Genomic DNA, 26,350 nt, shown 5'->3' with positions numbered 1-26,350 from the left:
TTTGAAAAAGCGCTAAAGCTAGGCCTCCGTGTAGCACCAGCACTTTGCCACAGTAACATTTAGCAGTTTTCAAAGATGCTTATGTAATATAAAAATACTACACAAGCTAGTATATGTTATGTTCTTAATTCATTCCAATATTTACTTTTTATTCCATCCCTAATGGGGCACTTTAATAAAACAATTCATAATTATGTCAGGGTCTCATTACCAAATACTAAATTTAGATGCCACTTAGATGAATAGTTCTAATTGCTCCTTCCAACACGCATTAGGTCTCATATGTTAACACAAAAATGTATCTAGCTCCAAATATTAAGCTAGTCCCCGTTATGCCCCTCTGAAGTTTTCATTTCAACTACTCACTAAATAATTTCACCACCTACAGATTTTGCCAGTTTATTAGTAGCAGTCTTTTTGTCATATTATGAACTAAAACTAGTTTTCTTCCCCATAGCTATTCCCATAACAATACAGTTTTACTCAGCATCCCATGACATCCCTTTGTCAGCAACCTCCCAAGACATTCAGCCAAGGATTTATTTTATTTTACTTTGAAATGACACACAAATTCCACCAGATTTTCAATACTAATGGAATTTCTCCCTGTTCTTGTAGCTTGCATCCAGAAGTCAAAATACTTTTTTTTCTATTTCTTTTAAAACCAAAATCTACCCAGCTACTAAGACAGTGATCATTTTTTTAAAAGATAACACTGTAAGAAGGTAGCTGGAAGGGGAAAATAAAGTGTGCCAAGAATGAAGGAATAAAGGGAACTGAATTTTAAGAAAAAATAGCTTCCATACTTCTAATCTGAGGGGAATAAAAAAGGTAAGTTTGGCGATCCTGTTGTTCTTCATCTTCTACTTAGCTCTCCTCTTATGTTTCATTTTGCTTTTGACCATTATGTTTATATACAGATAATTCAATGTCACTGTGTATACTGGAAAAAGCAAGAGAGCCAATTCCAGTTAGTAAAAACAAGGTCATTTTTTAAGACTAATGTATCTTGATCTGTTCATCAGTTTTAGTTCATGCTTACAACCAACTAAATAAAACAAAACAAAAAAAAAACAAACAGAAAAAAAAAACCATAGTGATTTCCTCAAGATTTAACAGAGCACTGCATTACAAAACCGGACACGTGCTCTTATTTCAGTTCTGATATCCATTATATTGAGCAATTTTACAGATTATGAACTTTATCATTCCTGTTTACTATTCCCTATTCTAAAACTACAACTCCTTTGATTTAATTTATACTGAGAAATCACTGGCTACCTTGAAATGCACATACGATCCAAAGTTCTCTCTTATTTTTCACCCACCTATATGAGGAACAGATAAAAGCTTTCATTTCTTTCCTTTTTAAAGGACTCTTCTGTTAATCTCCTGCTCCATTTGAATGCTTACAGCAAAAGATCTTGGTTAGAAATCCCAGCAACTAAAAACCTTCACAGAGCATACTTTGTATATTTTTGTCTGTAACTCAAGAAGCACAGACAAGAGCTCTCTTCTGCCGACTTCAGGTTGCAAGGTGAAGACACTTGCATGTGTAAAACAGAATTATTTTGCTGTTTATTTTCAAAATGTGACTTTCTCTTCTCATCATTTTTTAAATTGTCCTCTTCCAGCTCCACAATGATTTTCAGCAAGGGAATTCTAAAATCCTAATAGAAGGACAGAACAGTAACACAACCAGCTAGGTAAATTTCAGTTTATTCTTCAAAATCCATATAATTTATATATTAAATCCAAATCCATAACCTCTTTAGACAGGATTTTGAAGTGCTTTTTTGACAATATTGAATTATCAAATTGTACATTAGATAACAAACTTATACAATCCTCAATATTGACAAAGGGGAGAGGGACTTTAAGAAATCCTTTGCCATGTATCTGCTGTTACAGAACCACAGAAGTATACAGTCATACAAGCCTGCAATGACCAATTGCTTCATGCTACATACCACATGTGTAGTATTTAATAAGACCCACATGTAACACAAGCATAAAGGTTTCCCTGAAATACTAAGAAATAAAAAAAAAAAAAAAAAAAAAAACCACAAAAAAAAACCACCAACATAGTGCTCTCCCAGGTAAATAATTCTGACGTACTATACTCGATCTGACAGCTGATGGCTTCCCTGGAATCTCTAGTGTTCCTCTGTAAAGCAACACTACACTTACAAAACAAAGCTAACGTTAAGTATGCTTCTGGTTAAACTATTAGGTTCTCAAACACAGCAAAAACATACCCCCAAAAGCAGGAATTAGAACTTTTTGCTTACATAAAGCAATTAAATACTCCCACTTAAAAGGTACTTTAGCAACTTTTAGCAAAAACCATGCTATGTCATTGTTCTACAGGAAAAAAAAGAGGGTGCAGCACTCATAGGATCTGTTCTACAAGTCTTTGGAATGCCTCTTCTGTACGCTCCAACTCCTGCTGATGAGGAAGAGAAGATTTCTCTCTCCAGCCATATCATTTCCTTTCAAGAAAACAGAATTGAGATCTCTGACATTTTCAATGGTCCTTGTCTATGACTATTTTATGTCACCACAGAAGAACACCAGCAGACTGTGATAAATCTGAACACCTACAGACAGAAAAAGTGACCTACCGATGCAAGGGAAAAAAGCTTTTAAAGAAGGACCTGGATGTAACCAAATCCTATTGAATGCACTTGTACATAGACCAAAGCAATACAGAAGAAAGTCACTATATATTACTTAATTCAGAATTCAAAGGAAGAGTCTAATGGTTCTGGTTTACAAGTTTCATAAGGACAGCAAAACCAACAGGATTTTGGTTGGTCTGACACTACCATAGAAACTGGGGAACTCTGCTCCAGTTTACACACTTCATACAGGAAGGGACACTGGAGCAACTTTTCTACCGACTTTGAGTTGTATGCAACTGATGCAGAGCTAGAAAGTCTTTTTCTCTGTTTTTGTAATTTAGATTAATGTTACACTGTGGAGAAGCAGGTAAGAGCAGAACTAACCTAGCTTAAAAAGATACGTTTTTATCAGTAGCCTCACTCCCCTTTAGTCTTTTTGAAATAAAAAGTCTTTTTAACTAAGCTAAAAGTAACTTCCCAGAACCACTTAAGCATAGCTTGCAGCAAGCACTTACTTCTATTTTTGTCTATCACTCCATTCACTCCTTCTCCAAGCCTTCTCACTCAATCATCTGCACCTCACCCAACTGAATTCTAAAATGAACTTGGGTTTATTGGAGGGATTAGGGTGGGGGTTTTTTAGCTAACAATGAGTGTTTGCTCTAAGTGCATAAATAGTAGCCATTTCCAATTAACTAAAAATGTTTAGGTCATGATTTTTTTACTATGGTACTTTAGTTTTCAAATCTAGTGTTTTAATGGCATAGGAAAACTGAAGCATGAAGAAACTGATTGTAGTATCAACTTCCTGTCAAAGATCCTTACTCCCGACTCTTCTTTGTGTCCAAAAACCTTCCCCATAAGTATTCTTTTAAGAGAAAAAACAGGAAAGCGGGTAGAAATTCCAGCTTATCAAGATTTCCAACTTCATATGGAAAGCTAAGAAGAAAAATGAAATGCAGAAAAATGAAACTAGCAGATATTCCTCCTTCTTCCAAGGATTTCACAGACTCCGGAAAAAGGGTTAGCTCTGAACTCCATCAGCATTCCCGTGATTTCAGAAACACTTGAGGGCAGGTGATTATTTAAACTTTATCGTCAACCCTTTAACAAAAACACACAGGCTGACTTACAATGTTTTGTTCAGTGATGTTTAGCAACAAATGTAAATTATTTTTGCAACAAAAATAATCCATATACTTTTGGTAACAAGGTGTCCCACCCCAAGAGATTAAATCAGTCCCAGACATGTAAAAATTGCTTTCGTGTTTTCAAGTATACTTATGTATTTAAGGGAATTATTCTACAGTATCATTGGAAAAAAGACTACTGATAGCGGTAAGTTACTCAAGCTAGGAGCATTTATAGGATCAGACATTTAAAATACAGCTCAAAATATGCACCAAAAAGGTGACAAAATGATTCTAAACCTACGGTTTCACAAGCAACATCAGTTGAAAGTATTTCTAGTTGCCCCATTTGAAAACATCTTTGTCAAGAGTCCAGATAAACTGTGCTTTTTTTACAACTGTGAAATTTTTCTCAAAAGGATGAAAAATCCTTCATATTTTTTCCTATGAAAAATTTCTTTAGTCTTTATTAGTGCTAAAGTCAATGAGAAATAATAAATCAGTTTATACCTTGACACAACACTGACTCAGATAAGATAGAAGACAAAATTTCAAAAAAAAAAAAAAGCCAGTCCAAGTTAGCAAAGCATTATAACAGCCCACCAATAAGCAGTCTGTTTCTATACCACAAAGGGACTAAACCAGAATATGAAATTTAAGGGGAGACTCTTATCACTATGAAGGCCATATTGTCTTTCACATATGTGACCATATATGTGACCCAGCCACCTGCAGTCTGTGACAGTATCACCTAGTAAGCCAGTGTTAATTAAAGGTGGATGACCTGGGGGGGGGTTTAATGCAAAATATCCTGATAATTTTCTACGGAAACACAGGGGCCATGTGAAAACACAAATGAGATAAGAAAACCTCTTTTTACAGTTCCACCCAAACATTGAAGAGCTGCCACTAAAATGATTAGATAGTAATAAGTTCTTTTCTCTTTTTGATGTACAGTTTAAACATTTATAGATCTGGAAGCAGAGCTAGATCATCCTAGTTAAACTGGGATGAGAATTGGTATTGTTCCAAAAATAAGACAACTACAAATAAAACCAAGTAAATAAACACTTAACACTGAGTTGTAACATTTTGCCAAAACATAAACAAAGATAAGTGACATAAATAGGTCTTTTGAGGTCTTGAATTCACGGAGTTTGCTCGGCAAAACATACATTAAGAAGACCCAGAGGGACTTCGCAGACACGTATAACTTGAGCAGTAACCATAACGGCTTCCCACCCTGCTGTGACCCCCTCCTCTTGAGAAAAGACACTACACATACTGTGAGGGGTGACAACGGCTCATTCATTATAGAGGGGAAACGGCTCTTCACCTCCTCCCTCCCCATATTTCATCAAGGGAAGGTGAACTGAAACACAACAATATCCTTCCCTGCTTTCATCCCGCGGATGAGCGAGCAAGGGCCGGCCGTGGAACTGCCTCCCCGACTCTCCCTGCCACTAATGCCTCTCGCAATCCACTCAGTTGACACAGGTCGGGACTCAGCCCTCAGTCACCCTCACACGAAAGGCCGTGGACAGGAATAAACAAGGTTATTCGCCTGACACCGGACACCAGCGACACTCGCCCTCTTCTTCCCCCCCCGCCCCACACCTCGGCAAGCTCACCGAAGTGCCGACCCTCCCTCCCCTCGCCAGGTGCGGGCCAGGAGGCCCTCAGCCCTGTCCAGACTGGAGCCAGGCTGGGAGCCGGCAGGGAAACACAGCAGCCCTCTAGTCACCAAACGGGGGCAGCGAAAAGGGAGCAGCCGCCACCCCGCTCCAGCCGGGCCCGCGGGGCGCGACCAGTTGAAGTGCCGGAAAGCTGAGCCCAAGACCTCACGGCGGCTCCCTTCGCCATTTTACCCCCACGCCCATTCCCCTCCTCCCCGCCCCTCAGTGACAGGGGCAGCTCGCAGCCGGCCAGAGCCGGAGCCCACCTCCCTGCCCTCGCTGCCGCCGCTTCCGAACGGCGGCGAAGAAAAGCGAGAAAACCGACAGCCGGTTTTCTCCTCGGGCCGGTCGGGCTCCGCCGGGCCAGACCGCAAAGCGAAACGGCTGCGGCACAGCCTGTTTTGTTTCCTTACCGTGGCTCGCAGCCTCACAGCTGCCGCCGCCGCCTCCTCCTTCCTCCCACCTTTTTCTTCTTCTTTTTCTCCTCCTCGCCGCCGCGGCGGCTCCTCACCCCTCCGCGCCGCGCTCCGCCGCCGCCGCCGCCGCGCAGAATGATGCCATCTCACAGCAGCATCGGCGGCTCCTGCACAACAACCCCCCTCCCGCCGCGGCCGCCCCTGCTGCCGCCGCTCCCGCCGCCGCCGCGCGCCCCCGACAGCCGAGCCAGCCTCGTGCGCGCGCCCCGGGCACGGGGAGCAGGAACTCGTGGACCCGCCGCCGCCCGGGCGGGAGGGCCCAGTCGGAACCGGAGTAGCGCGCAGCGGCCGTGGGAGGGAAAAGGAGAGGCTGAACCGAGGCTCTTCAAAGGGGACAGGGCTTATTCCTAGCGCCTGCCCCGGGCTGAACCAACTCGGCCGCTGCGGCGGGGAGAAGGGCCGGGCGGACTGAATCAACCTCCGCGAAGGCGGGGGAGGAGGGGCCGGGCTGCAGCGCCGGGGCGCCGTCCGCGGGGGAGAGCGTGCTGGGGCAGGATAAGGAAGGCTTTTGTGAGTCACTGCCCCCGCGAGAAAGCTCCTCCACGGCGGCGGTGCCGAGAGCCAGCACGCCCGGCGGTGTGCGAGCGATAAAGGCGGGGGGTGCCTACCCCACCCGCCTCCCTCGCGGGCTACGCAGGCGGGGCGGCCCCGCCGGGAGGCTCCGCCGCGGCCGTGACAGCCGGGGCCGGCGGTGTCCGCCCGGCTGCCCCCTTCCTCTGCCGCCTGGCCCCCACCCCGAGTAACTTACGCTCCCCCGCACCTAGGAGGACGGCGGAGGCGGGGGAGAGGCAGCTCCCCGCAGCCCGGCAGGGCGGTGGTGCCGCTGACAGGGGCGCCTGGCGGGCCCGGCTGCCTCGCCGCGGGCCCCGCAGCACCTTGGGGCGGGGGCCGGCTGCCCCTGCCCTCCCCTGAAAGGCACAGCTTCACAGGCCTCGGGGTGCTGTTAGCACAGCCGTGTGAGGGGGGAGTTGAGTCCTACGTTGAAGGCTAATGAAGCTTTCAGCTTCGTGCCGTACAACCTAATGCCACGGAGGCAGCGGTAGCCTGTGCTTTGGGGCGTAAATAAGGCGTTTCGGTGGTTGTCTCAGAAAGTCCAGCGCCACTGTTAATTGAAAGAACAAAAGCTTACAGTATATGACCCTGGAGCAACTTCCCAGCGAAGTCTGGTATTTTGTGGTTCTTAAAAACCAGCAGGAGGGTCAGCGGCCCGATTTGGGCATGTAAATTCCTTCAGGAAACAACAGGGAAGCTCTTAAAAAGTGCAGCTTTCCAACCTGTTCATTCCTCATAGAAAATCTATAAGGAAACCACAAAGTTTGGAAGGGAAAGAAACATACACAGTTCAACTTTAAGAAGTATCTTCGGCTATTCTACAAGAAAACAACACCAGTCTCCCCTTGACTGGGTACAAGGGCCTGAAAACTGTTGTAGTTGGCGTATTTACATGCAGCGATCGTGGCAGAACGTGTGAACTGCACACTGGCAACATCCATCGTGGGCCATAAGACTACCTGTTTACAGTTAGCAAACTAATTAATCCATCTGATTTGCAGAGTTCAAGAAATAACGGTTTTCTGTACATCAACTAAAGCTTACACTTAAAGAAAACTGAAGTCCTGCCTTTGTTCTGAGATTGTCCAAAATTAGGTACTTACTCCAAGTAAGTCCTTTGGTAGCGTTTCCAGAGTCTGCTAGTAAACTCCATCTCTCTTTCCTGCTTGCTTGCTTGTTTGGTTTTTTTTGTGTAAAGCAATCTAATTGAAATATAGAGAAAAAAATACCAATACCTTTACCTAGGAACACATTTTAATGCGGAAAAAATGCAGGAACTTTCCACTGGATGCAGCATTATATACTCCCAGCAGCAAAGGGCAGATAAAGATGTAAATGGCAAATTTTCTATCTCTGCTCTTTGCATAAGCTATTAATTTCTCTGCTTCTAGGCTTTACTTTTTACTATTATCAGTAATCTGATACTGATAACTTCATGAAAAGTATGAATGTTGTTTTGTAACAGATTATATGTGTAAAATTTCTAAGTGCTTCTTTCTTGCCTTACGAAGTATGAAAAGTGTACAGTGACTTGAAACAATACTCTATACACAAGTTATGGGCTTCTCTGGCTTGCCTCCTCCCTGTTTCAAAACAAGCTTTGTCATACATTTGTCTACCCTGGGGAACAGTGACATTCCAAGTATTCTTCCCTCTTAAAAGACATTTGATACACTTATGAATGCAAAATGTCACAAGTTTATTAATGTCACAAGTTTGGTTTTAAATGTCTTGTAAAACCTCAAGATTCTTGCTTTTTTCCAACTACTTGTAGGGTGGTAGGTAATAAATACATAGGTAATGGTTAGAAGCCATACATTGAAAACTTGCTGAAAACATTGAAGTTATACTTAAGAGTTATACTTGTTAAGTATCTGAAAAAGTACAAACACAGTTTTCTTCATTTTGCAGGTAACCACCTTTATTTTTTTCTACTGTGCTGCAGCCAGTAAAGATTGCAGATTCTGTCATACAGCGCTGAAGGCTAGGAGGAATTAATACAGGTTGGTTGCCTCACTGCTTCAGACCTTTGCTCTTTAGAGGGTTGAAATACACTGTTAACCTCAGGTAAGGTCTTATAGTTCACAAACATATCAAAACATAAATCAACCAAAGTTGGAACTTTGCAAAAGAGTCGGCATGAAGATTTTATTTGAAATAAATATGAGTAGCCTCTGTACACAATATTCCTGAGATAGTAATTTACAACCCTATTGAAAGTTTTTATCGGTGTCTCCTTGGGTGTATTTCTGACATTTTTTTCCTTGCAAAGTAAGGAGACTTTTGGAGAACTGAGATTCAGAGTAGATATTTTGAAATAGACTGCAGAATACACTGACTTTATCCTTAGATATTAATAGATCTTTTCTGGCATGGCTGAACAATGTACATTTGATAAGCATGGAATTTAGGATAGGCTTTTGAAAAATCTAGGTTATAGAAGACTAGAGTATCCACTGGCTGGAGTTGTGTCTTTCCTTCTTTTCAGTGAACATTTTTGCTGTTGTAACTGCACACAGAGCACCGGCAGTGAGTACTGCTAGCTTTTAATTGGAAGGTCTATGTGAGTGGCTCAATCTATACATCTGTAGTGCCCAACCTATACTTCTGGAGAACTCTTCTAGAACTTTATAGGAAGTGAATGAGTAAAACTGTAAATTAATGTCTCTAGTAGGACTTAAAATTACCATATAATATCATCTGTTTGAATTTCTGCTCTTTTTTAATTTCTCTAACATCTTATATGTTATGTTAAACTCATGTTACAGAGTAGTTTTAAAAATTCCATGGAAAAGTGAGAGTCTAATAATTCAACTTACTGAACAGTAACACAGTGGTAAAAGACAAAGCTGAAACCACGTCTTTCTGCCTTTAAACACCCAAATACAAGCTGATTTCACCTGAGCAAAGGCATGCAGAACCAGTTTCTGTATACGTGTGGTTTCTGTTGTTTGAAATGAGCAAAGTTTTATAATACAAGTCCTAAATGCATGTGGTTGGGTTGGTTGCATATGCAGCCCTAATTTGACTGTGAAAAATCCAGAAAACAGTATCTAATGATAGCAGAGGGAGGTTTTCTCTGGTAATTGTTATTTTTCACATGGAGATCCATTATTACAAAACTCATGGATAAGTTTATTTGGACCGTATTAAAAAAAAAAAAACAAAAAACAAAACAAACATTTAGGCACCTGAAATGTGGTTTAGGTAGAACTTAAATTTTACTTTCAAGAGCACAAGCCACAAAACTCTGTAGTTGTCATCACCTAAGTCCACCAGTGGATGTACTTAGTGTCTTGTCAGCATGTGCAGTGGGCAACTGATGTTTTCACTGCAGCAAAAGATTTGCTGCTTGACCTATGCCCATTTTGTTTGGGTTCCAGATGGTGGGTAGTGTATCATCTGAAATCCACGGAGGGGTGGATCAGACGGGCATGGTTAAGGGTATATCCAGTACACGGAAGTCAACACAAAGTATAAAAGTTGCAGTAAGGACAGAAGAGGGAAACATGGTAGCAGTTATCACCAGGCCTACAGTATCATAATGATTAGAGAACTTGGGACCTAGAAGACCTGTATTCTGTGCCCTCCTGAGCTCTAACCAATCTCTCCTCTCAAGGCAGACAATGACTAATAAGTACTGTCTGATTTGGGATCAAGATTATCTCTCCTGCTCCAACTCTGCGCAGCTTTACGAAGGCACACAGAAGTAGTAAGACTACTGTCGGACTACTCAGCAATTAGGGAACATAGCTAGAACAGCTGGAAAGTTTTGGTTTCTAGTCCTTCTTCCCAACAGTGTTCAGATATTTTAACCAATGGCTTTTCAATGCACAATATTGGCTCCTGTTTCAGGACAGTAAACACTCCCTATAACAACTGAATGTCTGCACTGTTGGGATTCCATCAGTCTCCTCATATTTCTCTGATTCCCTGATTATTATGTTCTGAAAGCAGACTGTTTTATTTATATGCATGTATATGTTTGTGTCTGTAAAACTATACCTTAGATATATATTGTCATTACAAAATATCTTATTTATATGGTAAGTAAGGGTCAGGGGGTTGTCTTTATAGTGGTATATGGGTTTTTTGATGCTATACTTAAATTAGAATCCTACTGTAGTCATTTTTTTACTGCATATAATTTAAAGTTCTCTATTTGTACAATGGTTATGCATCTTGGGTACTTCACCTTCCAGTTATTTACTCTCTCATATTTCCTCCCATTTCTCAGAGGTATACCTTTGTTGTTTCTCATTTAAGGTATGAGATATGGATTCTACTATTGTGTACACAATATCTGACACAACAAGGTTCTAGTCTTTAATGAGGTTTTTGCATATGTAGCAGTGTAAATATGTAACAGTAATCACCTTGGTCATGCTTAATTTAACTTGATGCCTAGCAAGAATTTGGTGCTTGATTGCATTTAAATGATTAGGCTTTTTAAGCAGCATTGTGGAGAAATTAAAAAATGACAATGCAAAGACTTTACTCCAGTTAGCAGAAATCAGTAAAATTGCTTGCCTCTGAATTGAGATGTTAGTTTCTTTATCTATAAATTTGAAATTGTAAGGGGAACCTTTTCCTAGACCAAAAAGTATTAATTCAAAAGTTGTAAATTTAAAGGATGAGTGAATGATTGAGAAAAAAAGTAAATAAAACCCCCTTTGATTTTATCTACAGTTCCATAAAATTTACTTTCCTGTGTACAAACATCTTCCAAAATGGCTCTGGTTTTGGAAAATACAATTATTTCAATACCTTGATATTGTCATCTTTTCAGATCTGTTATTCACCACTGAGGCAATGGTGAATCAGCAATGAATGTATGGCTTTTTCATGTAAGCCTAGAGGTTTGTGTGCCAAATCCTAAAAATCTATGAAAACAACTTGGCAAGTGTTGTTTCTGGTGGGCTATCTCTTAGCAGCACAGTATGTAAGACTTACTTTGTGGGGAAAAAAATAAATAAAATTACGAACCAATACATCTCATCTCATGTTGTAATGAACACAAACATTTGCTTTTAAGTCTGGTACTGCAGGGTCTTCTGTAAATTCAGAAAACTCAGATTTTATGTGAACATATTGGAATGTATTTGAACAGCAGACAAAGCATACGGTTACCTTTTTATCAAGTACTATTTTCACACTGACAATAGAGTGAAATATACTATTGTAAATTCACTTCTCTCTTGAAATTGTAGGAAATAAATGTTGAGCCACTGTTTGAAGTCCCTTGCTTCATACAGGGTTACTGTTTTGAAGCACGCCTGCCCTTCTGTCTTGGAAGCGGATCTAAGATAGGGTAAAGTCGGGAGCAGATAATGAGTAGGCTGGTTGTGACTTAGATGTCTGAGGAGACAGAGTATAGAGACAGGTCATGAAAGATGAGGGACCCTGGTCCGAGCATTTGAGAGTAAGTGGTATGCAACAGAAGAGTGTGGGAGCATAGCACCTCAGTTTGGTGCTGGAGGAAGGAAGAGAATAGGATTGTCTAAAAGGCATGAAGTATGGGGAGGGCATTTCAGTAAGGGGAGGGGAATGGTTTGTTTTGTTCTGTTTGTATATCAGTAGCAAGATTTTGTATTTTTTTCTCTCCAACAAATGGACAATGAGTCTTGGAAATAAAAATCAAGACTATGGCAACTTAATTTAGCCTCACTTCCTGTTGAAGCAAGATACATGTTTACTGAGTATGTGTTTGGTGACCAATTACCCCTACGTTTCCCTAATAAGTTTTTTTGAGTTGAGTAGCCAACTTCAAACATGTCTTACAAAGACTGATAAATTCTTACAAACTTTGAGAAATATAGATGACTGGGTATAGTAGAAAGCCTTCTGGAAGGGCTACAGACAAAGAAAAAGCTACATCGTTAAATTGTACACTATTAACCACTGGAGAATGGGGAGCAGGGAGAGAAAGAGTAAACAATAAGCCAGCCAGCCCTTATAAGTGCCTGGCATAAGAGAAGGCTTCAGCTGAAGTTTGCATTCTTAGGCACCAAAGCCAATCAACCATGAAAAACAAATCTTTAAGAGACCAAGCTTCATTAGTTCCAGTACTCACTGAGTGATGTGATTTAATTGCAGCACAACCTAAAGCAATGCTATGCAGCCCATAGTCTGCAGATAATAGATGGTCAATAAAATGGAGCTCAAAAAGCAAGTCAAAACCAGAAATTCCTGCACAGCCATATTCTCCCGTACATACAAGCAAGTTGAAGAGGAGAATAAAAATTAGGATAGATTTTTAGTCTTCATTTTTATTTGTCTGCAAAAGAAGGTTATTGTAACTATTTGTGCACAAGATGGTCTCTAAGATTGTTTTTCTTCCAGAGGTGAATTGAACCTTCAGTTAAAAAGGTTGAGAAACATAGCGGTCTGGAGACCACAATCAGAGAATCAAGGTTCTGGTTGTTCTAAGAGACCATATGTCCTTTTTCCTTTATTGCCCTATTTAGGTAGCATAAATGAAAATGCTCAAGTGGATGTCATTTGTGTTCATCCTTTGTGATAGCATGGCCGAAAATGAAGCAGAATCAGCCATCAGTTCGAGCTGCAGCTTGCTTTTGCCTTTTCTTGATCATTCTCTGAGCATTAATTAGAAAAAAATCAAAGAAATCTGAATATTCAACACGGCATTTACTGAGAATTAACCATCTATTTTTTTTTCTCTTAACATTACAGTGGTTGTTAGAATGCTCATGATTATTTAAGAGCTGAGAGCTCTCTCTTCCTTTGATATAGAACATGTGCCTATTGCATTTGTGTTCAGAACTCTTGCCATGACTTTTATTGCAAGGAAAAACAAAGATCTTGAACCTCAGATTTCTTCTGACCTGCCTCTCTGATCTTTCTTGCATTCTTACCTGCAGGCCATTTTTTCTCAAGCCCTAGTACTTTTGTCTCTGAAAATCCTCTCATCTTTTCCTGAACGGGAGATAAGAATTAGACCATGGTACTGCATGCATATCAGTAAATAAAATAGACTTACAAATCCATGCATGTGTTTTAGCAACTTGGGAAAGTCTTTTTTTGTCAAGTACTTACAGTATAGCACTGTTTTGTTTCGTTTCTTTATGTATAACTCCAATGTGTAGTGCAAGTTAAATTAATTTCAATTTTAAGGTAATACACTTCCTTGGTTGAACATAGTAATCTCGGTGAACAGTTCCTTCCATGACTATTTAAACTGTTAGTAGGAATAGACTAGAGAATGTTTAGCTTCGCCACTTTTGACTTTCTTATTATTCTCTGTTTTAATGCAGCTATGATACGTTGTCCCCTGATTGTTATTGAAGTTTTGCTAGGCATTTGTGCATGTTGTGTATTTTAAAATGAGATATAAAATTTATACTCATGTATACTTAATTTGCTCTTTAAAATCTTTTAGACACAAAAGGGACTAATAAAATTTTTAAATCTTTTTTTAAAAACTTCTTTTTTCTTATTATTTAGACAGGAGTATTTTAACCAATTAAATATTAATACAGAACAATACTTGCATGTTCACTGTAGAAATCAGTGTACTTTGCTCTTTAAAAGCATTTAAAAATGCATTGCAGTTTTTCTTCCACATTCTGCACATTCAGTTTAACATATAAAACTTTTAGCATGAATTTGATGGAATGACAAAGGGCGTGTTTGAAACAGAGCTGCTCTTCTGCTCTCTTGTCTCCTGCCTTCACCTAGATGACATATGGTGCTTTGGTGGGCCAGTTTGTGTCGTGGTCACTAAGTACTGGCAATGTCACGAGTAATTCAGTGAAGTCTAAGTCAGTGTTTCCTGCTGTAGTCTGAGCTGTTTGTGGTATAGTGGAGGGAAGAGAGCTTCTGCCCTGAGTGAAAGCCCATGACTTTTAGTTCAGAAAACAGTTTTTTCCATAGCTCTTTCTCTGTCTGATGTAAGACTTTGAAGAAGAGGCTTAGTTCACAATTTTCAAGTGCATAGATTCCTGTATGCAAAGGTATGTGGAAGATATATGGGGGAGATAATCTCAAATAGATTTGTTTTGTTGTGTTTTTAAAGGGTGAGTCCTATCTTGCACATCTCTGTGTATGAACTGTAGGCGTCTCCTTTGGCTCTCTACCAAGCACTAAGTGAATTACAGAAATGACGTGAGATACTGTGCACAAAAAGTCTGCTCTATGAATACGGCCTCAGGGATGGTTCCTATTTTCAGAAGGTAGTACTACACATCAGCTTTCTTACATTCACTGGGTGGTAGGTAGGAGAAAAATGAAAGGAGGGTTGAAAGGAGAAGGGTGATGGAAGATGGATTGTTTGGAATTAGAGAAATCAGCAAGAATAATGTCCATATACATCATTACTATTACTATACTATTACTACTACTATTAGTATTACCCCTGCTAACAATTCTAACTCTTTCTGAGGGAGAAACAATATATAACAGATGGCAATGAAACATGCACCAACATAGTTCTTTTTAAGGTGTGTTATTTTTCCTCTCCAGAATTAAAAGACAAATACTGCTGTGGTATTCATGAAGCAAAGATTAACTAGAGAGTAGTATTTACATAGAATTTGTTAAATTTAACAATAGTGTTACCTACAAAAAATAACAATTTTGTAACACTGAAAACATGCCTCATTTTCAGCCCTTTTCCAAAAATTACTAGGAAAAAAGGTGTATTAACTGATGTGGTTCTTGTCAGACAGTTGATTACTGTATATAAGTCTTTACAATGTTCAAAAATGGTTTTCCAGTAATAGCCAGTGATGTTTCTTGGTACTTACTTCTGGTAAAATAACAGTTTATTTGGAAATGCTGTAATATTCTAACTTGTGTTGAATACCTATAATAATAATAATAACACATCAGTTAGCAAGACCAAGTTTCCTAATGATATAGGCTTTATTATGAATTAAAAGAAAAACTATATTTAGGAGGAGAGTGTTAAATTTCATTTCTCAAATATGTCTTTTATTTTCTCTCCTCTTTCCCAAGATGTTTCACATTAACTTTGTTAAGGAGCATGCTAGTCTTACCATATTCCAGGAAGTCACAGACCAATTTTGTTGATTTGTCTTGGGTTGCAAGTTAATTTTTACATTTATTTTATGAAATGCAAAGAAAATTGGAGAGAAGTTAACAAAAGTGGAACTCGGTGAAACAAGAGGGGTAAAAGATTCATACAGCAACAAAGTGAGAATTCATATAATGTTAGGTACATGCTTTTTTTTTAATGGTAACTTGCATTGCATCTGGGTGATTTTATACACTCCTGAAGGTTCAAGGTCAGTCACTATTTGAAAGGGAAATGGTAAAAAAAGCAGAAGGAAGTGTAGATATTTCTGCTTAAGTAATAAGGCAGCCACAATCCAGAGTTGTTCTGCAATAGTGCACTCCCAGCAAACAACTGTTCGGGCTTTCTGCAAAGCTGTGGCAATCTGTTCCTGTTCAGTTACATTAGCCTCTTGGTAGCAATTGAATCAGACTTTTTTCCTAAAACGTTATGCGTAAGAGTGATCCACATACTTAGCCTTTGCTGTTCCCAAGGTATTACTTTTACTTTTTCAGCAGCTGTGCCTGCTGTACTACCAGTGGCCAAACAGCAAACACAAGACTTGGAAAACAGCTAAGATGTTGTAATTGCATTTTCAGTCAATCTGGATTACATTGTAATGGAGATGAGAAGGCAATTTCTTTTAAAAAGCAAAGCAAAGCAAAGCAAAGGTTTAATGTAAGAATTACCATTTTTCTTTATTTTAAAGGGTTCTAAAGTTTCACTGTCATTTTTAATATACTGAAATAGCTGTAAATAAATGTTAACAAGACTGATCTGCAAGCAATGGTGGTTTTTTTTATTGAAACCAACATAACTGACAAAACTGGATAGACTCCAGTTGGAAGACTCAATCAAATGATCTTTGTGAAGGAGTTCAATTTTGTATATCATTAGTTAGTAGTGTTACATCTTTGTCCCATGATGATCACTTATTAAAATCTCTTCTGGTCTTTAGCACTGTTAGTATTTCAGTTATAAAAGGGCTGTTTTCTTGTACTGCTGGCCTGGAAGGTCTGTGTGAGTTTAATACATTACTTTTCCACATGGTTTAATGCAAAATCTGCCATCTAAAATTCCAAATTTTTTTTCTCTTTTTCTCTTATAATTAAAAAAAAATTGTTTGAAAATCACTGTTAGGAGACTGTAGAGCAAGTGTAAAGTGGATCAGGAAAAGTCACTGTATGGGGAGTTTTTCCATTGAGTCAGTCATACACATACTGAGGGAAAGAACTGACTTAGACCTTGCCATTAAACTGACTGGTTGTAATTCCTCTTATGTATGTAATCCACTTGATGGCATGAAATGTTAACAATTTTTTGAAGATTTCTATAAGGTCTTATCAAGATGCGCAGCAATAGTGGGGTTTTGTTTATTTTGCTTTTAATAGAAAATGAGTTCATTCTGATTTTTTTTCTTCTGTGTTTTTGCCAGGGGATTAATTTTCTAACCAAATGTCGTTCTGTTATACTACTTGTGTAGTAGTAGCTAGTGTAATTCCTGAGCACCTAGCTTTCAAAAGCCAGTGATGCTTTCAAAAGCCTGCAAGGCTCTCAAAAGCCAGAGAGGTTAGTTTAGTTTAAATCCATCAAGTTTTATACCCTCATTGTTTTGCATACATTTCTAAGTTCACTTTTACCCAGTGCTGTCTTTGACAGAGTAAGGGCATGGAATATGATAAATTTAATTTTTCATTGCTTTTGGATGGGAGTAAGACACTTACAGCTTGGAAGCAGTTCATTAATTAATTTCATGTGGCTTGCAGCCTGGAAGAAAGTGGGAACAAGATACTGTATTAATGTGGCAAAAAGCAACTCCAATTGTACTTGTTATTATTGATAATGATAACTCATGTCTTCGTATACGCTGTAAATATTTGAATATCTTATATAGAAAGGAGGTAAAAATTCTTTGCTATGGTTTTAAGAAGACAAAAAAGTTTTGGTTTTTGCTTCACAACTTAAAGTTCATCTTGATGTAAGTTTTTTTGACATAGAACAAGATTTTTTTAGCTTAGCAGTAACTTTACCATTGTCTGGTCTTCTTCTGAGATAGGATCCCTTCACTGTTGAGTATTTTCTTATATTAAGAATATAAACCCATGCCTGATTTTGGAGGGCAGGAGTGCAGCTATAGCGTGCACCATGAATTTATACACATATACATGGCCATTTCAAACTGTCAAAATTCCCATTAAGTTGGTGGGTCCCATTTGTAACAGGGAACTGATAGATTATTTTCTGAAATTTCGGTCTTACTTATGTTAGGATTCATAAATTTCTGTGTTAGAGATAGAGAAGCTTTTGAGCCGAGTGTAAGCATCATTTTTCTTAGCCGAGAAGAAACCGCACCCAAACACATTTGGACAAAATGTGACTTGGTCTGCACTGCTGCTTATCTTGTAAAAATCATCCTATTGCAGCTAGTATTAAATTTGTATATGTTAGCAGATACCTCCTGAAAAACAGGTTTGGGTTTTTCTCCTCAGTTTCAGACACATTACTTGAGATAAATACAATACTATCTTCAAGCAAAATTTCTATGAAGTTGGACAGTTCGGAACTGATATCAGAGTACCATTAGATTATGTCACCTTACTTTTCCAGGTTAATGACAGGTTTTGCTATTGGTCTGTATATTTCTGAATTTGTGATTTCATGGAGACAGACTATCTGTTTTTCTTTCAGCGGAATTAGATCACTGTCCCCATTCTGGATGCTGTGTGACTTTGCCAGAATAAGTCAGTTATTTGCTCTTTCTGTGACTACAAATACTGTCTGAGTAATAATCTGACTTTGTTTCCCAGAATCCTTGAATAGGTGATAGAACTCTTTGGAGACACTTAAGTTTCCAGAAGGTTTTATTTATTTTTCTTTCTGCTTATATTGTGTACTTCGTAAGTGCACAATCTGAAATGTTTTGAGAGGGTTTTTAATAATCATCATTCTCATTAATGTGCCTGGTGCTGTGCCCAAAACTAATCTTAATTGGTGCACTTCAGAAGATGTGTACTAATTGGAAAGAGTCCAGAGCAAACCGACAGATTTTATCAGACATCTAGAAAATGTGATCTACAAGGAAAGACTGAGTTTGTTTAGGTTGTTTAGCACAACAAAAGAGAAAACAGAGAGTCTTTTCAGGGTAGTTATTCTTTGATGATAATTTAACCTACTCTTAGGGGGGTGAACTATGCGTTATTGATAAGATTATTTGGGAAATAAATCTTTTTAAAAGAATTTTCTGGTGGAAATGCTGGGTTAGGACTTGAGAACTGTGTGTTCAGTTCTTGTCTCTTTTGCCAAAGTGGCCTTGGGAAATCACTCTGTTCTTTGATCCACCAGCACTAACATGTTAATATTTTTCCACTCTGTGTTGTTTATAGGGCTTAAACCAATTAGGACTTTGGCACTGAAAACAGAACTCTGGCGTGCTTGGAGCTTTTGATTCTAAAACTGCTCCAAGCAAGCCTCGTTCAGCCTCTGACTCTTCAAAATGTCTAAATTCACCTGTCATTTGAGTTCAAAATTTTTCAGTCAGTTTGCTGGATTTCTGTCTGTCGTTTGCCCAGCTTTGTCCCAGACTAAACAAGTTGTGACTAAGTCTTGCTTAAACTCACTTAGGAGCAGGAACTGGTGCAACTCCAAGTTATTTCCTGTCATGCAGAGTCACTCTGTACATCTGCAAGAAGTCTAGAGACCTAAAATCCATTTGTTTCAGGGCCTACTTTCATCTGGTTTCCAGTGTGTCAGACTTGCAAGTTCATACTTTAAAATTATCCTGGTTAGGACATTTTGTTGACCTGGGCTGTTCAGCAGGTAGCCTAAACTATTTTGGCTCTTTCACTGTTGGCTGTAGATAAAGAAGTGGTTCTGGAAGCACGAGACCAACCCCAAGATCTCCCTGCTGAGGGATTTAATTGATAAGTTAATGTAGTTTTTGGCATCTATACCTTGGAGCAGCCTCCTGTTCCTGCATTGGATAGCCCAGTTATGCTCCTGAGAAGTATAGCTGTGCTCTGTGCTTAGCATTCAGTGTTGATCAGCAGTATTATGTCTCTGCTCAGTGTGCAGGATCCATTTTGAGTTGCTTAAGCTGTCCAGACAGTGCATGTTAACATCAGGGCACCCTGTGAAGTGGCCATGTACCTGGCAGTCTTCCAGTTTTTAGTTCTTAGATTGTGTACCCTGACGTGGGTGAAGGGACTCATTATCTTGATTAAGACCTATAGGCATTGTAATATGAATTAAAACATACCTACATACCTAACCACCTCACCTATTTTGTAAGTAAAATCAAAGAGAAGAACATATTTGAAAGCTTCTACATTTTAATTGCTATTACTTCATTAGAATACGAGTGAGTATTGTTTGGTAAATATGTTTTGTCTGCAGCATTTCAGAGGCTCGTTACTCATATGTACCTATATTATCACTTTTATTCCCTAAGAGCATGCCTAACTAGAGGAAAAAATTTTGCAGTAGTTTAAACCTGTTAGGCAGAGACCTGGGTCAACGTTGTCCTCTATCATTGCCTTCAGATGGTACATTCCCCATATTAATCAATCTCAACATTTAAACAAAAGCAGCAGCTGGCTAAAACTGTACCTAACCATGATTAATGTGATGATGATTATGGTTGTACACACATGGATACTGTACCTCCTTGGTTGTTGTCGCTACTTTAAACTCCAGTTCCCACCCTTCCCAGCATGTGTAGCCATAGTTATGACTAACTGCAGCGTTAGGGGTTTTGCTTAAAAATACTCTGGGATACAAAACCATATGTGTGTATTTCACACCCAAAAATAAGGGTCTCTGTATTGTTCTGAGCTGCCATTTACAAAATTTAATTGTCTGTTAGTTTTTACGAAGTGGCAATTCACTGCCTGTCCTGCTGCTGAGACACGATAGAAACATAGTTTGCCCAGTGATCTGTACCATTTAACTCTCCTGTAGGGGCAAATCCTGTCCGATACCATTCATTGTGTGATATTTAAGAACAACATGGCACTTCCCATAGCATTGATTTTCTTTCGGAGTTGCAAGTCCTGGCTGTCAGTAAAGGGGTTTCTGAGATTAATCTTATATGCAGTTCCTTAAGAAGACAGCAAACTTCTTTTTTCATTCTTGAGATCATTAGAGCAGCATAAGGACTACTTAGTATAATTCCTGTCAATAATGGCCATTGGTGAACCACCCTTCCCACCTTCAGTTGGCTTTGTGTTTGAATTTGCACTGGTTTCATAACCCTGGAGTTTAAATATCGCACTCATAAGCATGCATATGTCATCCATGAGGTTGTTCCAGTGGATATAGATAACAGCAGCTTGCATCCTAGGTAATAATTATAAGAAAGAACTTTCTGGTTTCTTGATCTCCTGTTTTCTATCCTGTTTTCCTGCTAGGTCTCAAATTCAGTTCAGGGTTGTAGTATTCACAGTACTCTGAGTTCTTGAGTGAATGTTGGCAATCTGGTTTAGTAACTTTTTTTATTATTATTATTTATTTATTTTTATTTAGTTCCAAGAAATGTGGAGCTGCCCACTTCAAGGATAAGACTGGACAGTTAGATGGAATGTTTATTCAAGGTCCAGCCCACACCTCTTGAAGACTTGTGCAATGAAACATTTGATTTGCTGAGAGACACTTAGACAAAATAGCATTTAGTGCACATGTGATTAGAATGAGTAGGTCTGATTTGAAACAGCAGCATTTTGATCAGTGAGTTAATACTTTTGGCAAGGGTTTGTTTTAATGCAAACCTTGGCTTGTGCTTTGGTAAGGATAAAGTCCTGAGAGATTAAGATAAACTACAAACCATGATTCAATAGTAAGGGCTGATGTAAAACCATAGGAGGAAAAAGCTACACTGATATGATTGCATTAGACTGGCAGCAATTGTTTCACAGTGGAGGTTGTGAAGTGTTACTGCTATTTTAGGGGAAAAACATTAAAGCTCACACCTTTAAATGACAGGCTCTGCATTGGAATGGTAGAAAAAAGGCTTTGATATGTAAGTCATGGCATGATTTTATACAGTCACTTTTACTAGCGTGCTTTAATAGCAGCGGCTTTCACTGGGTTTAGTGGCTTTCACTGGTTTCTGCATTCTTATATTAAGCAAAATAAGAAGGATTCCTGTGGCTGGCTCCCAATATACTGAATTGAATAGGTCTGTTTAATTAGTCAGATGGTCAAACCTCTGAACCCAAACTGAAATCCACCTACTCAGAAGTGGTCTAATTGTAGATCATGAAGACCACAGAGGGAAGTAGTGATAATAGTGTTGGCAGAATTTCTCAGTTATTGTCCCCTGCCAACGATGAGTGGTAAAGAAATGTGCTCAAAGAAATTGGTAGAATCAGCCATCAACACTAATGCGCTAAGGGTTCTAAAAAAATGTTATCTTTTCCAGTCAGCTCTCAGTGCTCTGTGACCTGTGCTGGGCACAGTGACCATGCTGTGCAACTACCTAACACAATAGTTCTCAGCACCCTGGCTGCTGCAGGACACTGTACAGCAGTCTGCCCCACTGGGCAGCTCTAGGGACAGCTTTAGGGTTTCCTCATAAACCTTGTGTATACAGCTGACAAACACAGCAACACAGTCACCCTGGAGGTTTTAACCCTGCTCCCACTGAATTCAGTAGAAGCACTGTATTTTCTTTCCGTAACACTAGATGAGTGGGCTATTACCTGCAGTAGCTTTTACTATATGCATTTATATGCGTTTGCTAAACCATTTGTTATTTTTTTGTGCCGTAAACCGATTTTATAACATATTGTTTAGAGTAATTTGGAATTTGTTTGTGGTTTTCATACATCTATGAAAGTCATAATATTTGCTATAAATAAACTTCATCTGTTTTATTTTGGCTCTTTTGGCTTCTGCACATTTGTAACAGTGTTAGTACTCCCTCTTCATGTAACAGATGATAGATAAAACACTTGGGTTTTGTAACAGTTATGATGGTTCAATTCTCTTTTGCTAATATATTTAAATTTCATTAAGCCATTTCTGTCAAAGCTCTGGTTGAGTGGGGAGACTTTTCTAAAGAATAATTTCAGCTTTTTGAATTTTTAAAATTTCCTCACTAGAGGCAGAGAATATGTGGCCTCCTTGTCTTTGATTCTTGGTTTCTCCAGATAAGGGGCAGCTTTTGTCCCCAGACTCTGCCACACTCAAGCATGTTTCAGTTTTTTGGTTAACAGAGGTTGTAAACAACACTAGTATAGGGCTAGGCTGAACTTGGCTTAAGTATTGTCATAGGTATAAAGAATTTTTATGAGCTTAAATTGGGCTGGTAATTATTTGAGGGCTCTCATTTGCTTCTTGTGCTGTATGGTATGAATAAAATGATCTAAATTAATTTAGTTGAAAATGGAAAAAAAGTTTCCTTTGCTTTATTTGACTTTAATGGATTTTATTACAAATCTTTCAAATGTTTTAATTGTTCTTTTCCTAAAATGTTGTGAAGCAACATTTTTTAATTTGTTCTAAATTGATTTACCTAGTGTTGGCTTTCTCAATTTCTAGCCGGTGTTTGACTCAGTAGAAAATATTGTAGTTGATCATAGAATCATAGATTGGTTTGGGTTGGAAGGGACCTGAAAGATCATCTAGTTCCAACACCCTGCCATGGGCAGGGACACCTTCCACTAGACCAGGTTGCTCATCCAGCCCCATCCAGCCTGGTCTTGAGCACTTCCAGGGATGGGGCATCCACAGCTTCTCTGGGAAACCTATTCCAGGGGCTCACCACCCTCATAGTGAAGAATTCCTTCCTAATACCTAATCTAAATCTACCCCCTTCTAGTTTAAAGCCATTCCCCCTTCTATCCCTACACACCCTTGTAAAGCGTCCCTCTCCATCTTGTAGGCCCCCTTTAGCTACTGGGAGGCCACTGTAAGGTCTCCCTGGAACCTTCTCTTCTCCAGGCTGAACAACCCCAACCCTCTCAGCCTGGTTTTATAGGAGAGGGGCTCCAGCCCTCTGATCATCTTTGTGACCCTTCTCTGGACTTGTTCCGACAGGTCCATGTCCTTCTTATGTTGGGGGCTTCAGAGCTGAACACGGTACTCCGGGTGGGGTCTCACAGGAGCAGAACACAGGGGGGAAATCATGTGCATGTGTGTATACATATGCATAAAACAAGACAGAAGTTTAAGAGAACAATACAGCACAAAAAGAAAAACAATTACTTTATTTTCAATATAATACTAACAAGATAACAAATTTTAGTTTTTGTAGGTTGGAAAACAAGACAATATGGCCATTATCTTATCAAGGACCTTGCAACTTGTACCTGCTCCTATTCAAACTCCGTCTGAGTTGCTGTTACATGTTACAAGTAACAAGTTAGGACTCGTAATGCGCTTCCACAGAGAGTATTTTTGCTGTAATGCTTAAAAGCATTGCTGTATTCCCTGTAACCCTGTGCCTGCACAACAGAACTCAGTGTTTCACCAACTGTCCTGAAGCTGACAGAGCTTTTAAGACATGTAGCAACTTGGGCTGAGGGTGAAAAGGGGCATGCATCACAAAGCTGTAAGGTTCTTTGTGCAGAATGACCATTTTCTTCTATTTCAACAATGTAACAATTAGTTTCAAATTGTATTTTTTTTTATAATAAATAACCTATACTGTTTTGTATGGTATTTTCTTCTTAAATTTCACTGCTACATGTCGGTATTAAGATAGGAAAAGAATCTAGCAAGCTTTTTAAAATGCTGGTGACAACAGATTCCACCAGTTAGTAGGCTTGTGATTTATATTTATTGTTGTTAACTGTTGCATGCTTTCAAAGCAATTAGTGTTTCTTCTTTTTACTCCTGGAGAAGCTCAAACCTAATACAAAATACAGTGTTCATTTTTCTGGCTTGCACAGTAAAATAGGATTGTCAGTGACTATGTTCCACATCTGGAATGTTTGCACTAACACTGCCAGCTGAGTTATGTGGGTCGGATTTTTTAAAAAATTGAAAGTCTCAGTAAATATGGATTCCAAATAGTCAAATGTTTCTCACTGTGTGTCATCAATATGAAATTTTTTACCTGGGTTCTTTGACAGGTTTGTTTTGCTATTTTTTGAATCCCATTTCTTATTTTCTCTGTCATTTGGGAGATATCCCAATATATTGAGTCATTTGAGATGAGTTTTTGTGTCATGTAAATTGTTTTAACTGCCTGGTAGATATTATTGCCATTTATCACTTCTTTTTTCTGTGATTTATATTACACCGTTTCTCCACACTTTGGTAAAGCAATCCAGTTGTTCAGCACATCATTGGACTTTGTCTTACCTCTTGTTTAAACCATTATAATAGTCTTCATGCTAACAGCTTTATCATTCTCATGCAAATCCGAATTATGGCCAGCTATCACCCTTATTCACATACTTTGAACCTGCTGTTTTGGTCTGAAGTAGAGTTGCTAAAGAGTTAAGTATGCTCTGCAACTTAGGCATACTTCCTGAAAACAGAAAGCATCATATTGTCATGTATGAAAGAAAGCTGTTACATAATATTAGCTTTAATATCCATAAAGGTGCAGAATAGAACAAGTATTGTATTGGATTATTTTCCATGTTACCTGAAAGTCATGCTGGAATTGATAGAACCAGAATAAGATTCTGCTATTGTCAACTGACTATGAGTCCAGAGCTAGTCTTAGAACCACACTCTGATATGATTCATCCTATAAATCTTCAATTCCTAACTGACATAAATTGTCATTTGTGCAGGAAGAAGGGACTGGGCCTAGGAAGTGCTTCAAGCACTGCAGCATGGTCTATCCACAGTTCAGTGCTGCTCAGCTGTTTGTGAGCAGATGGCAAGCATGTCAAGCCTGTGTTATAGCAAATGATGGGAAAGAAAGATTGACAGCTCTCAGAGCTCACCAGAAGCTCATTCCTGGTCCTGCTCTTCATCTCTCATTGAAGACACAGGCCAAGGGGCATAGTCAGCATAATCATTCTAAACAAATCTGTCTGGATAGGCTTAGCCAGTAAAAAGTGTGAACACAAGTTCCTCTTTTTTGAAAGGTATAAGAACAAGAAAGGCTCATTGCCTCATGTTTCCCTTTCCTACAAGTTGACATTATCATTAAGAAGTTAATGGTGCTTATAGTAGGGATTCTGTGGCTGAGAAGTCCACTATAAAATCTTACTAGAGATGATATGTGACCATTTTTATTTTTATTTATTTATATATTTGTGTGTGTATATATATACACACCAGCATGAAGCCTGATTTACTAATGAAAGAGTAACATAAATTATACTATTTATAGAAAAAGCTACGTGTCTGAGGACTTATAATTTTAAAGTCCTGATTCCTTTCTTAGTCTGTTGCTTCTCTTGCTTATTCTTAAATTGAATATAATCAACATCTAGTACATCATGTCCTTACTTAGCAAATATCTAGAAAGTTGTTTTGAAAAAAGCATCAATCAACACTGATGCTGTCCTTTTCATAGTCAAAAGACCATTTCTGCTGACAACACAATCATGTAAGCTGCAGTTCCTGCTCATTTCTTTCTGAGCCAACAGTATCCACAGACTAGCAATAGCAGCTGCATATCTTCCCTGGCACAGAATGATTTAGGGTGGAGAGCAGATTCTTTCCCCTTCAAATCACTTCAAAAAATTCTTGGCAGAAAGCCAGCTGATTTGTTTTGTTCAAATAGGGAGTTTTGATTTATCAGTACAGAAAAAGTATTCGTGCACTGTGCTGAGTTGTGTGAATTCAGTTTCTGAGTTCCAGACCAGTTGACTTTGTTATTCTTCTGCTCACAACAATTACTTTTTAATGCAATTACTAAAAAACATAGAAAAAATGCAAATTTGAGACAATGTAG

General features: G+C 39.0%; 1 protein-coding gene and 1 long non-coding RNA gene across 5 annotated transcripts in view; one reads left to right on the top strand and one right to left on the bottom strand.

Annotated features, from left to right (window-relative positions):
• Positions 1 to 5,965, bottom strand: part of WWP1 (WW domain containing E3 ubiquitin protein ligase 1) — a 62,701-nt gene extending 56,736 nt beyond the window's left edge. For both annotated transcript variants that reach the window (XM_040587132.1, XM_040587133.1), the window contains exon 1: positions 5,844 to 5,965. The gene's annotated coding sequence lies outside the window, so the exon portion shown is untranslated. The remainder of the gene's footprint in view (positions 1 to 5,843) is intronic.
• Positions 5,966 to 6,580: 615 nt separating this feature from the next.
• The window catches only part of LOC121084987, a 95,014-nt gene continuing 75,244 nt past the window's right edge, over positions 6,581 to 26,350 (top strand). For 2 of the 3 annotated variants that reach the window (XR_005826918.1, XR_005826916.1), the window contains exons 1-2: positions 6,581 to 7,566; positions 8,370 to 8,525. This is a non-coding gene — a long non-coding RNA (uncharacterized LOC121084987). The remainder of the gene's footprint in view (positions 7,567 to 8,369; positions 8,526 to 26,350) is intronic. The other variant, XR_005826917.1, reaches the window with a different exon arrangement.

This window comes from Falco naumanni, chromosome 3, assembly GCF_017639655.2.
Source record: "Falco naumanni isolate bFalNau1 chromosome 3, bFalNau1.pat, whole genome shotgun sequence".
In the NCBI taxonomy this organism is placed as follows: Eukaryota; Metazoa; Chordata; class Aves; order Falconiformes; family Falconidae; genus Falco; species Falco naumanni.
Note: the sequence above shows the minus strand (reverse complement) of the source record. Positions and strands in the feature narration are given on the sequence as shown.